This window comes from Tamandua tetradactyla, chromosome 5 (genome assembly GCF_023851605.1).
Source record: "Tamandua tetradactyla isolate mTamTet1 chromosome 5, mTamTet1.pri, whole genome shotgun sequence".
In the NCBI taxonomy this organism is placed as follows: domain Eukaryota; kingdom Metazoa; phylum Chordata; class Mammalia; order Pilosa; family Myrmecophagidae; genus Tamandua; species Tamandua tetradactyla.
Window position 1 is genome coordinate 160,795,596 of NC_135331.1, and position 12,210 is coordinate 160,807,805.

Sequence of the window (12,210 nt, forward strand, 5' to 3'; positions counted from 1 at the left end):
CTCAGAGCTAACAGAGAAAGCAGATGTCAACACTTGAAGAACAGTTGCTTCAGAGAACAGTGACACAGATGTTCGGAGATGTTTGGAGCCCAACAGACATCACCATGAAATGTTAAGCAAGCCAGAACCTGGAGGAGCCAAAGGAAGCCAAGAGATGAAAGCCAGCTTGGAGAAGCAAAGTGAGGGATCCCCAAAAGAACAGAGGCTGAAAGCAATGGATCCTAGGAGTAAGGGATCAGCAGACATCAGCCATATGACTTCCCTGCTGACCATGGTGTTCCTGACCCATTGGCCTTTCTTGAGTGAAGGTAACCTCTTGTTGGTGCCTTAATTTGGACATTTCCCCTTCCTTAGTATAGTAAAATTGTAAGTTATTAAATTCCTTTTATAAAAGCAGTTCCAATTCTAGTATACTGCATTCTGGCAGCATTTAAGAAATCAACACAGATTTGGGTACCAGAGAAGTGGGATGCTTCTATAGTTTGCAAATGCCAAACATGTAGGAACAGCTTTTCAAATGGAAAGATGAAGATTCCATAAAATTTGTGAAAAGCTTGATAAAGAAGGCCTAGAATGCTTTGAAGAGACTGTTGGCAAAAATGTGGACTCTAAAGACACTTCTGATGAAGCTGTAGACAGAAATGATAAATGTGTCCTTCCACTTTGGAAGGAAGGCATTCTTTGTATACAAAAGGCAGAATATGGGAGTGATGAACTTGAATATTTAGCAGAAGGAATTTCCAAACTAAATGTGGAAAATGCAGTCTCGTTGTTCCTTGAAGATTATCGTAAAATGTGAGAAGAAAGAGAAAAGTTGAGAAATGAATGCTTAGGTACAAGAAAATAGAAATGGGTATTCTGGAAAATTCTGGGCTTCTAGAGAGTGAAATCCCAGTGACTAGGGCCCCACAGGAGGATTTATCCAAGCATGGAAGTAGTCAGCTATTACAGAACAAGTGAGGATTGGAAATGGGGTTTTCCAGAAAGGATCTGTGGAATGCTCTTTTGACTGATGGATATGATCCTACTGTATTGCAACAAAACCCAACAAGAATGTTGTGGGATATGCATAAATGGAATCATTGTCAGTCTGGACTAAAAGGGACAGACAAGGGGCAAAGTGTTGAAAGACATCTTCAGAGGCAGAACCATGGAGGTCAAGGTCTGGAGCCTAGAAACCTTGGGCTAAGAGAGTGGACTAACCCTTATACATGGAAAGAGTGAATTTGTCCTGGAAACAGAGTGGGCCTTCTGCTTCATTGTTCAGGAAGAGTTGTTAAATTTCAGGCCTCAGAGAGGGTGGAGTGCATAAGCTGGGGATTGGGGGGAGCCTGGCTGGTGGGGCTGAATGTGTGCCCTGGAGATAGCAGAGATCCTGGGTGCTGCCCCAATGTATAGAGAGGGTGGAGCTGAGAAAAAGGTGGTCTCTCCAATGACCCCCAGTGCTGCAACACACCCCTGCATTTGGAGAGAGAGCAAGGCTACTGTGTAGACCCTTGGAAAGGGTGGGACTGCTGCTCTCTAAAGCCCCTAGGATAAATGGCGATCAGACTTTAAAATCCAATGGAGTTTGCCCTGCAGGTTTTCAGAACTGTATGGATCCAGTAACCCCTGCTTTCCTTTCAATTTCTCCTCATGGCAATGGAAGCATGTATCCTATGTCTGTCCTTCCTTTGTATATTGGCAGCAGATAAGTTGGTCTGAGTTTCACAGGTCCAGAGCCAGAGGAGAATTTTTTGCCTTAGAAAAGACCATGTCTGTAACAGACTTTGATGAGATTTTGTACTGGTTTTAACTTCATATTGTATTTGTATTGTTAATGAAATGATTTATGGCTTTTTGATATGCAATGGAGTGAAAGTATTTTGTACATGGGAAAAATGCCTGTCTTTTTTAGGGTACAGAGGGTGGAATGTGTCAGTTTGAAAGTATTATGCACCCCACTAAAGCCATGTTTTAATCCGGATCAAATTTTGTGGGAGCAACAATTTCTTTTAATCTTGATTCAATATGGTAGGTTAGAAACTTTTGACTAGATTATCTCCATAGAGGTGTGACACACCCAATTGTGAGTATAGCCTTTTGAGTAAATGAAGATGTGACCCCACCCATTACAGGTGGGATTTTATTACTTTCCAGGAATTTTTAAAAGAGGAAACGTATTAGAGCCAACAAAATCCTCAGAAACAACAGAAGCCTCAGAGCTGACAGAAAATTCACAGCAGAGCTGACACAGAAGTTGATATGTGGAGAACAGAGACACATGTGTTTGGAGCTGTTTGGAACCCAGCAGATGTCGCCATGAGATGTTAAGCAAGCCAGAACCTGGAGAGAACCAAGGGAAGCCAAGAGATGAAAACTATCCCTTAGAGACGCAAAGTGAGGAACTTCCATGGGAACAAAGGCTGAAAGCAATGGAGCCCAAAAGCAAGGGACCAGAAGATGCCAGTCACGCAACTTGTCAGCTGACAGAGGTGTTCTTAGACCCATGTGTCATGGTTAGGGACAGGTGTCGACTTGGCCAAGTTGTGGTACCTGTTCATCTGATTGGGCAAGTGCTGGCCTGTCTGTTGCAATGAGGACATTACATAGGATTAGGTCATGATCACGTCAGCTACATCCACAGCTGATTCCATTTGTAATCAGCCAAAGGGGAGTGTCTTCTGCAATTAGTGATGTAAATCCAATCATGGGAAGCCTTTTAAGGAGGACTCAGAGGAGACAGGTTGCATTCCTGCTTTGGCTGGTGAGCCTCTCCTGTGGAGTTCGTCCAGGCCATCCATTGGAGTCATCGGCTTCACAGCCTGCCCTGTGGATTTTGGACTCTGTGTTCCTATGCTCACGTGAGACACTTTCATAAATTTTATATTTGCAAGTGTTCCCTGTTGGTTCTGTTTCTCTATAGAACCCTAACTAATACATCTTGGTACCGGGAGTGGTTCTTAAGGAACAGAATCTTAAAAATGGGTTTTTATGAATGGTTTTCTACTCTGACTGGGCTCAGAGACACTAAGGACTCTGATTCCCATAATCAGAATGACACTCCTAATCCATGGACTGAGTTGGCAAAGGAGATAGTCAAAATATCATCATTCAATTCTCCTAATGCTTCTCTTGTATGAAGCCAGACTCTGGGGGATAATGTTTTTGACACCTTTACAGAGTTTTGTAGGAATAAGAGTTATAGAGATGTTGGTTAGTTGTTGTTAGATACACTGTCTACATTAAAGGGTGAAAGGGATGGGCTTAAGGCTTCAAACAAGAAGCTTAAGTGCCATCTGAAAGATGTAGAGGTTTCTATGAGTATCCTGAAGGAAAATTTTATTTCCTGTAGCCGTAGACTTGAGATCTCTGAAAATCAGACTCAGAATCTTATTGTTAGAGTAGCAACTTTACAACATAAACTGAAATCTCAGTCTTGCATGGTGTCTGCCGTTAAAGTGAGGGCATTGATTGGAAAGGAGTGGGACCCTGAAAAATGGGATGGTGACATATGGATTGATAATGATGTTGGGGGTGAGGTTGAAACCCTAGAACATGCTGAGCCTTCTTTAAATAACCCTGTAATAGTCTGCCCTGAGGACATAGCCGCCCCACCTCCAGCCTGCCTTGAGGAATTGGGCACCCAACCTCCTCCTGAAGGGATTAGCCCTAGAGTTATTAATCCTGTTTCACCAGATGAAACTGCAAATGAAAGCCCTGAAGCAAATGGCTTGGAACATATTTCTAATTCTTTTCATGACCCACCCCCACCACCCCTCATTTCTTCTAGACCTATAACTAGACTAAAGTCCCAACAGGCCCCTAAAGGTGAGGTACAAAGTATCACACATGAGGAGGTACATTATACTCCAAAAGAACTGTGTGAGTTTTCCAATTTATATAGACAGAAATCAGGGGAATATGTGTGGCAATGGATTTTAAGAGTGTGGGATAATGGTGGGAGGAATATAAGGCTGGATCAGGCTGAATTTATTGATATGGGCCCACTAAGCAGAGATTCTGCATTCAATGTTATAGCTAGAGCAGTTAGAAAAGGTGTTAACAGCTTGTTTGGGTGGTTGGTTGAAACATGGATCAAAAGGTAGCCGACATTACCTGAGGTTGAAATGCCAGAACTGCCCTGGTATAATGTAGATGAGGGGATCCAGAGGCTTAGAGAGATTGGGATGTTAGAGTGGATTTATCATGCAAAGCCTGCTCTTACACCCCAGGAATGTCCAGAGGATGCACCTTTTACCAGAACAGTGAGAAAAAAATTTGTGAGACTAGCACCATCATCCCTCAAGAGCTCTGTGGTTGCACTTCTCTGTAGGTCAGATATTACTGTAGGAACTGCTGTCACTGAGCTGGAATCCTTAAACACAATGGGGATGACAGGATCCCAAGTTGGCAGAAGCCAGGTGGCAGCACTTAATCACCAAAGACAGGGTAGACGTGGGTATTATAATAGACAACAAACTCAAAGGAGGCATCAAAATTATATGACACGCAAAGATTTGTGGCATTGGCTAGTAAATCATGGGGTGCCTAGAAATACAATAGAAGGGCAGCCTACTAAATTCTTGTTGGAGCTGTATAAACAAAAGAGTTCTAGGTCAAGGGAACAGAAGTCTAACCTGAATTACAAAACACAGAGTCACGGTCCCTTAACCAATTTCCAGACTTGAAACAGTTTACAGACCCTGAGCCCCTTGAATGAAGGGGAGGCCAGGTCCCTATGGGGAAGAAACCTGTTACACTGCCACAAATTTATACTGTTAACCTTCCTCTAAGTCTTCCCCAAGGAGACCGATGGCCTTTTACCAGGGTAACTGTGCATTGGGGAAAAGGAAATGACCAGATATTTCGGGGATTATTAGACACTGGTTCAGAAGTGACATTAATTCCAGGGGACCCAAAACGTCACTCTGGACCACCAATCAGAGTGGGGGCTTATGGAGGACAGGTGATCAATGGAGTTTTAGCTCAGGTCCATCTCACAGTGGGTCCAGTGGGCCCCCGGACCCATCCTGTAGTTATTTCCCCAGTTCCGGAATGTATAATTGGCATTGACATACTGAGCAACTGGCAGAATCCCCACGTTGGTTCTCTAACTCGTGCAGTGAGGGCTATTATGGTGGGAAAGGCCAAGTGGAAGCCACTAGAACTGCCCCTACCAAGCAAAATAGTAAATCAAAAGCAATACCATATTCCTGGAGGGATTGCAGAGATTACTGCCACTCTTAAGGACTTGAAAGATGCAGGGGTGGTGATTCCCACCACATCCCCATTCAACTCTCCTATTTGGCCTGTGCAGAAAACAGATGGGTCTTGGAGAAGGACAGTGGATTATCGTAAACTCAACCAGGTGGTAACTCCAATTGCAGCTGCTGTTCCAGATGTAGTATCATTGCTTGAGCAAATCAATATATCCCCTGGTACCTGGTATGCAGCTATTGATCTGGCAAATGCTTTTTTCTCAATAGCTATTAGTAAGGACCACCAGAAACAGTTTGCTTTCAGCTGGCAAGGTCAGCAATATACTTTCACTGTCCTACCTCAGGGGTATATCAACTCTCCAGCCCTATGTCATAATCTTGTTCGCAGAGACCTTGATCGTTTCTCCCTCCCACAAGACATCACACTGGTCCATTATATTGATGATATCATGTTGATTGGACCTAGTGAGCAAGAAGTAGCAACTACTCTAGATTTACTGGTAAGGCATTTGCGTGTCAGAGGATGGGAGATAAACCCAACAAAAATACAGGGGCCTTCCACCTCAGTAAAATTTTTAGGTGTCCAGTGGTGTGGGGCATGTCGAGATATCCCTTCTAAGGTGAAGGATAAATTGCTGCATCTGGCCCCTCCCACATCCAAAAAAGAGGCACAACGCCTAGTGGGTCTTTTTGGATTTTGGCGACAACATATTTCTCATTTGGGTGTGCTACTCCGGCCCATTTATCGAGTGACCAGAAAAGCTGCTAATTTTGAGTGGGGACCTGAACAAGAGGAGGCTCTGCGACAGGTCCAGGCTGCTGTGCAAGCTGCTCTGCCACTTGGGCCATATGATCCAGCAGATCCAATGGTGCTGGAAGTGTCAGTGGCAAATAGAGATGCTGTCTGGAGCCTTTGGCAGGCCCCTATAGGAGAATCACAACGCAGACCCTTAGGGATTTTGGAGCAAAGCCTTACCGTCTGCTGCAGATAAGTACTCTCCTTTTGAGAAACAGCTTTTGGCCTGCTACTGGGCCTTAGTAGAGACTGAACGCTTAACCATGGGCCACCAAGTTACCATGAGACCTGAGTTGCCTATCATGAGTTGGGTGTTGTCTGACCCACCAAGCCATAAAGTTGGGCGTGCACAGCAGCCTTTAAAGTGGAAATGGTATATACGAGATAGAGCCAGAGCAGGTCCTGAAGGCACAAGTAAGTTACATGAAGAAGTGGCCCAAATGCCCATGGTTTCCACTCCTGCTGCCACATTACCTTCTCTTTCCCAGTCCAGAGCTATGGCCTCTTGGGGAGTTCCTTACAGTGAATTGACTGAGGAAGAGAAAACTTGGGCCTGGTTTACAGATGGTTCAGCACGATATGCAGGTACCACCCGAAAGTGGACAGCTGCAGCATTACAACCCCTTTCTGGAGTGTCCTTGAAGGACAGTGGTGAGGGGAAATCCTCCCAGTGGGCAGAACTTCGAGCAGTGCACCTGGTTGTTCATTTTGCTTGGAAGGAAAACTGGCCAGAGGTGCGTTTGTATACTGACTCATGGGCTGTTGCTAATGGTTTGGCTGGATGGTCAGGGACTTGGAAAGACCATAATTGGAAAATTGGTGACAAAGAGGTCTGGGGAAGAAGTATGTGGATAGACCTTTCTGAGTGGGCTAAGAACATGAAGATATTTGTGTCCCATGTGAATGCACACCAGAGGGTGACTTCAGCAGAGGAAAATTTTAATAATCAAGTGGATAAGATGACCCGTTCTATGGATACCAGTCAGCCTCTTTCCCCAGCAACTCCTGTTATTGCCTAATGGGCTCATGAACAAAGTGGTCATGGTGGTAGGGATGGAGGTTATGCATGGGCTCAGCAACATGGACTTCCACTCACCAAGGCTGACCTGGCTACAGCCACTGCTGAGTGCCCAATCTGCCAGCAGCAGAGACCCACACTCAGCCCCCGATATGGCACCATTCCCCGAGGTGACCAGCCAGCTACATGGTGGCAGGTTGATTGCATTGGACCACTCCCTTCATGGAAGGGGCAGCGATTTGTTCTAACTGGAATAGACACATACTCTGGATATGGGTTTGCTTTCCCTGCACGCAATGCTTCTGCCAAAACTACTATCCGTGGGCTTACAGAATGCCTTATTCATCGTCATGGTATTCCACACAGCATTGCTTCGGATCAAGGAATACCCTTCACAGAAAATGAAGCGCGGGAATGGGCACATGCTCATGGAATTCTCTGGTCTTACCATGTTCCCCATCATCCAGAAGCTGCTGGATTGATAGAACGGTGGAATGGCCTTTTGAAAACTCAATTATGGTGCCAACTAGGTGGCAAAAACTTGAAAGGCTGGGGTAATGTTCTCCAGGAAGCTGTGTATGCTCTGAATCAGTGTCCACTGTATGGTGCTGTTTCTCCCATAGCCAGGATCCATGGGTCCAGGAACCAAGGGGTGGAAATGGGTGTGGTGCCACTCACTATTACTCCTAGTGATCCACTAGGAAAATTTTTGCTTCCTGTCCCAGCTACCCTGAGTTCTGCCGGTCTACAGGTTTTAGTTCCAAAACGGCGTGTGCTTTCTCCAGGAGAAACAACAGTGATACCACTGAACTGGAAGTTAAGATTGCCACCTGGCCACTTTGGGCTACTTATGCCTCTGGATCAACACACCAAGAAGGGGATTACATTATTGTCTGGGGTAATTGACCCTGACTATCAGAAGGAAGTAGGACTGCAACTACATAATGGAGGTAAAGAAGAGTTTTCTTGGAATATAGGAGATCCCCTGGGGCATCTATTAGTACTGCCATGCCCTGTGATTAAAATCAATGGAAAACTGCAACAACACAATCCAGGCAGGACCACTAATGGCTCTGAGACTTCAGGAATGAAGGTTTGGGTCACCCCACCAGGCAAAGAACCACGGCCAGCTGAAGTGCTTGCTGAGGGGAAAGGGAACATGGAATGGGTAGTGGAAGAAGGTAGTGATAAATATGAACTTCGACCACGTGATCAGTTACAGAAACGAGGACTGTAATGCTGTTTTGTTTGTGTTATACTATTTAAGTTGTAAGATATCAAGTTTAAGAATGAATGTTGCCCAAGGATTTGCACGCTATTCTGGAGAGATTTAATGTGTTTCCAATTATATGCAGGACAGTTGAGTATTGTCAGGTAAAAAAAAAAAATGTGTGCTTATTTGTTTTCATTTGGAAATTAAGTATGGTCTAAGGTGATATATATATATATATATATATATGTGCCAAGTTGACAAGGGGTGGACTGTCATGGTTAGGGACAGGTGTCAACTTGGCCAAGTTGTGGTACCTGTTCATCTGATTGGGCAAGTGCTGGCCTGTCTGTTGCAATGAGGACATTTCATAGGATTAGGTCATGATCACGTCAGCTACATCCACAGGTGATTCCATTTGTAATCAGCCAAAGGGGAGTGTCTTCTGCAATTAGTGATGCTAAATCCAATCATGGGAAGCCTTTTAAGGAGGACTCAGAGGAGACAGGTTGCATTCCTGCTTTGGCTGGTAAGCCTCTCCTGTGGAGTTCGTCCAGGCCATCCATTGGAGTCATCGGCTTCACAGCCTGCCCTGTGGATTTTGGACTCTGCGTTCCTACGGTCACGTGAGACACTTTCATAAATTTTATATTTGCAAGTGTTCCCTGTTGGTTCTGTTTCTCTAGAGAACCCTAACTAATACATCCATGGGAGTCTCTTGAGTAATAGTACCTTTGTGCCTTTTTTGTCAGTTTTCCTTCCATAGGACTGTAAACCTGTAACTTATTTAAGATCCCCTTTCTAAAGCTGTTCTAATTCTGATATATTCCATTCTGGCAGCTTTCTAACTAACACAGACACTAAACTCATTTATATTTTCTTTCATGTATTCATTCTAAGAATTGGTAAGGCAAAAAATTATATACCATCTCTGCTATTATGTACATTAATTCTTACTCTGTAGTACTGTGTCTCCAGAACTATCTTAAGTACCCCTTTCCTCATAACATCTGCCCACCCCCCAGGCTTCATTCACGTTCGCTGAAAAAAACTTCATATGTCTCTAAATTAAAGCTAAGATGCTGAGAAAGAACTGCTCATATCTTCCTCAAGGAAACTAATGGGATCTATTTTTTCTTATTCTTGCTTACTCATTTTATAGGTTACTATAAACTTGCATACCTGAGTGCTTGAAATTTCACTTCGATTTTTGTTCCCAGATTTTTTACTGCATGCGTTTAGAGTATCTGCCTTTCTCAAAAATCCTATAAAATCTCTTCTGTTTAATAATTTTTAAGGAATTTCCGTGGAGATTGTCGTCCCTGCTGCACAACAGCTAATAAAGTGTGCCCATTTGTTCATTCATATCTCCTTGTTTATTTCAGTAATCATCACGGGCTTTCCACATTACTAATCTAGTATTTTACATGCTATTTTCATCATCTAAGGCAACATGGATGATAACACAAACCCTGTTTCATGTGCTGATATGAAAGAAATATTACAAGATACAAACTATGCCAAAATACTTTCTTATAATTTAGAATTTTATTCTCATTGAAAAAATTCTTCCTCTCATGAAGAATTTTTATAATATTTATGTGCTGGTTTGAATCTGTTATGTATCCCAGCAAAGGCCGGATTCTTTTAATCCACTCCTGTTGGTGCAGAGCTGTTGTGTGGGGTGCTTTTGATTAGGTTGTTTCAACTGAGATGTGACCCATCCAATTCAAGGTGGGTCTTAATCTTTCACTGGAGTCCTTTACGAAGATAAAAGACAGAAAAAGCTCAGAGACTGGAGAGAAAAACATTGAAAGAGAGCTAAGGGAGGAGGCCACTGGAACCAGAAACTGCAAGCAATGAGATGCGGGAGTGAAGGACCAGCAGACACCAGCCATGTGCCTTGCTATCAGACAGAGGAACCCTGGCTGCCAGCAGCCTTTCTTCAGAGAAGGTATGATCCTGCTGATGCCTTAATTAAGGCATTTTCATGGTCTTAGAACTTTAAATTTGTAAACAATAAATCCCCATTTTAAAAGCCAACCCATTTCTTATATATTGATGTAATATATACATAAAGACATTGATTTTTATATATCTACATAAAATGATATTTTATATAAATATATAAAATTGATGTAATATATACATAAAGACAATTGATGTTTTATGTATATAAAATGACATTATATATATATAAAAATTGATGTAATAGATACATATTTTAATACTGACACTAACTTGATCTTATTGGAAGGTTTACCAAGTTTTCAGACAAATAAGATTCATATTTTCCCCCAAGTTTTTATTAACAGTCACTTGACTTGTATAGCATGGAGTCGCAATTATCCTGTTATGTCAGCAAGACAAACAGCCAAGTCCTTTCATGAGCAAGCAATGAAAATTGCACCACTACCATCTGATAACTTTATGACTAACTGAATGATGCATCCAGATTTTGGAAATGTCAATGTGAAAATAAAAAGTACACCCCTTAGACTTTCTATTCACTATTACTATTATTCTCTTTACACTTCTTCCTCCTCCCTGGACTAAGTTTGTGGCATATTTCTCAGGGACTGGAGCCTAGCCATGCTTAAAATTTTTTAATCCTTCTCTCCCTCTCTACATTCACTCTCTGCCCTCCGTACCTGTAACCCCCCTCTCTGTTCCCCCCTTCCCCCTCTTGTTGTAGACCGCCCATTTCCGTAGCTCACCACAAACCCACAACCCTTCCTGTTTTTCTCCTCCCTTCTCTACCCCTAATTCTAGCTCTACACCTGCCTGAAGCTTAGCAACTGCCTCCTAGCTTGTGTGATTGGCTGTCACCTCCTGACTGTGAGCCCAAAACTCCACCCCTTCCCCGAATGTACTTAAGCCCTGCGCTTTCCGAGCTCTGGGTCGTCCGAGCCCCGGGGTCTTCAGACCCCAGACGTCTCACTCCTCGGGTTCCCGGGTGGCCCATCCCGGTGTGTATCAATAAAAGCGTTAACCCGAATCTGGCCTCAGTGAAGACGTTTCTCGCGACCGCCGGCTGGGGAAAGCGCCGGCTCCACCTTACCCAGGTTAATTCCCTGCGAGCTCGCCCCAAACCCAGCCAGTGTACCGGTTGCGCGGCCCGGCTGAAGATATCAGCGGCAAGTGGCGCCCGAACAGGGACCTTCCGTCCCTGACTGGACACTGGAGATCCTAGGACCTCTCTTCTGAACCAAGGTAAGCCTATTAGACTCTCCTGCTAAATAAATGCAGTCCTAGGTTCTACAAGCAGTGAGTAGTCCCCTCTAAATTCTGTTATGGGTCAATCTCTCTCCAAACACCAGGTCCCACAAGTGCGCGACAAGTCTATTGGGACCTTCTGCTACCCTTTTATCCCTGGCTTCTAACCAGCCCGCTCTGGACACCGAGCGCCTATGACCAACTAATCGCTTGAGTCACAGACAAGATGGAGCACGAGGGCAAACGTTTCCCCCCCCCCCCCCCCCCCGGGGCTTCTCCCCACCCTCATCACCATCCGTTCATACCTTCATGGCTCATTGCCCCCCACGGACAGCCGGCCCTCTAAGCCCGTGGCCGCGGCTGCTGCCGACGCTCCTCGCTCCGACACTGATTATACCGAGTCCTTGCTCAAGCAAATAGAAGAGCGACTCGGAAGACACCCGCCTTCAAACCATCATGGCGGTACCTAATGGCGTAGGGGCGGGCGATGTTCTTCCGTCTTCTTCTTCGGACCCAAAACCGGAAGGGGATGAAAACCTATACCCCGCCCTCCCTAAGAGGGCGGATGTGGGGCGCCCTGAACCCTCCCCCATTCCTTCTGCCCCTCCTCCCGCCGCCTGTCCTCCTCCCTTTAATAATGGCTCTGACCTTTACATGAAAGATTCCTCCAATTACGGTACCTCAAGCAATACTAACCTCCCGGGCATCTTTCTAAGATCCGCCTGGTGGCCTGTCCCTCCTAACGCTACCTCCCCTAATGTCACACCTT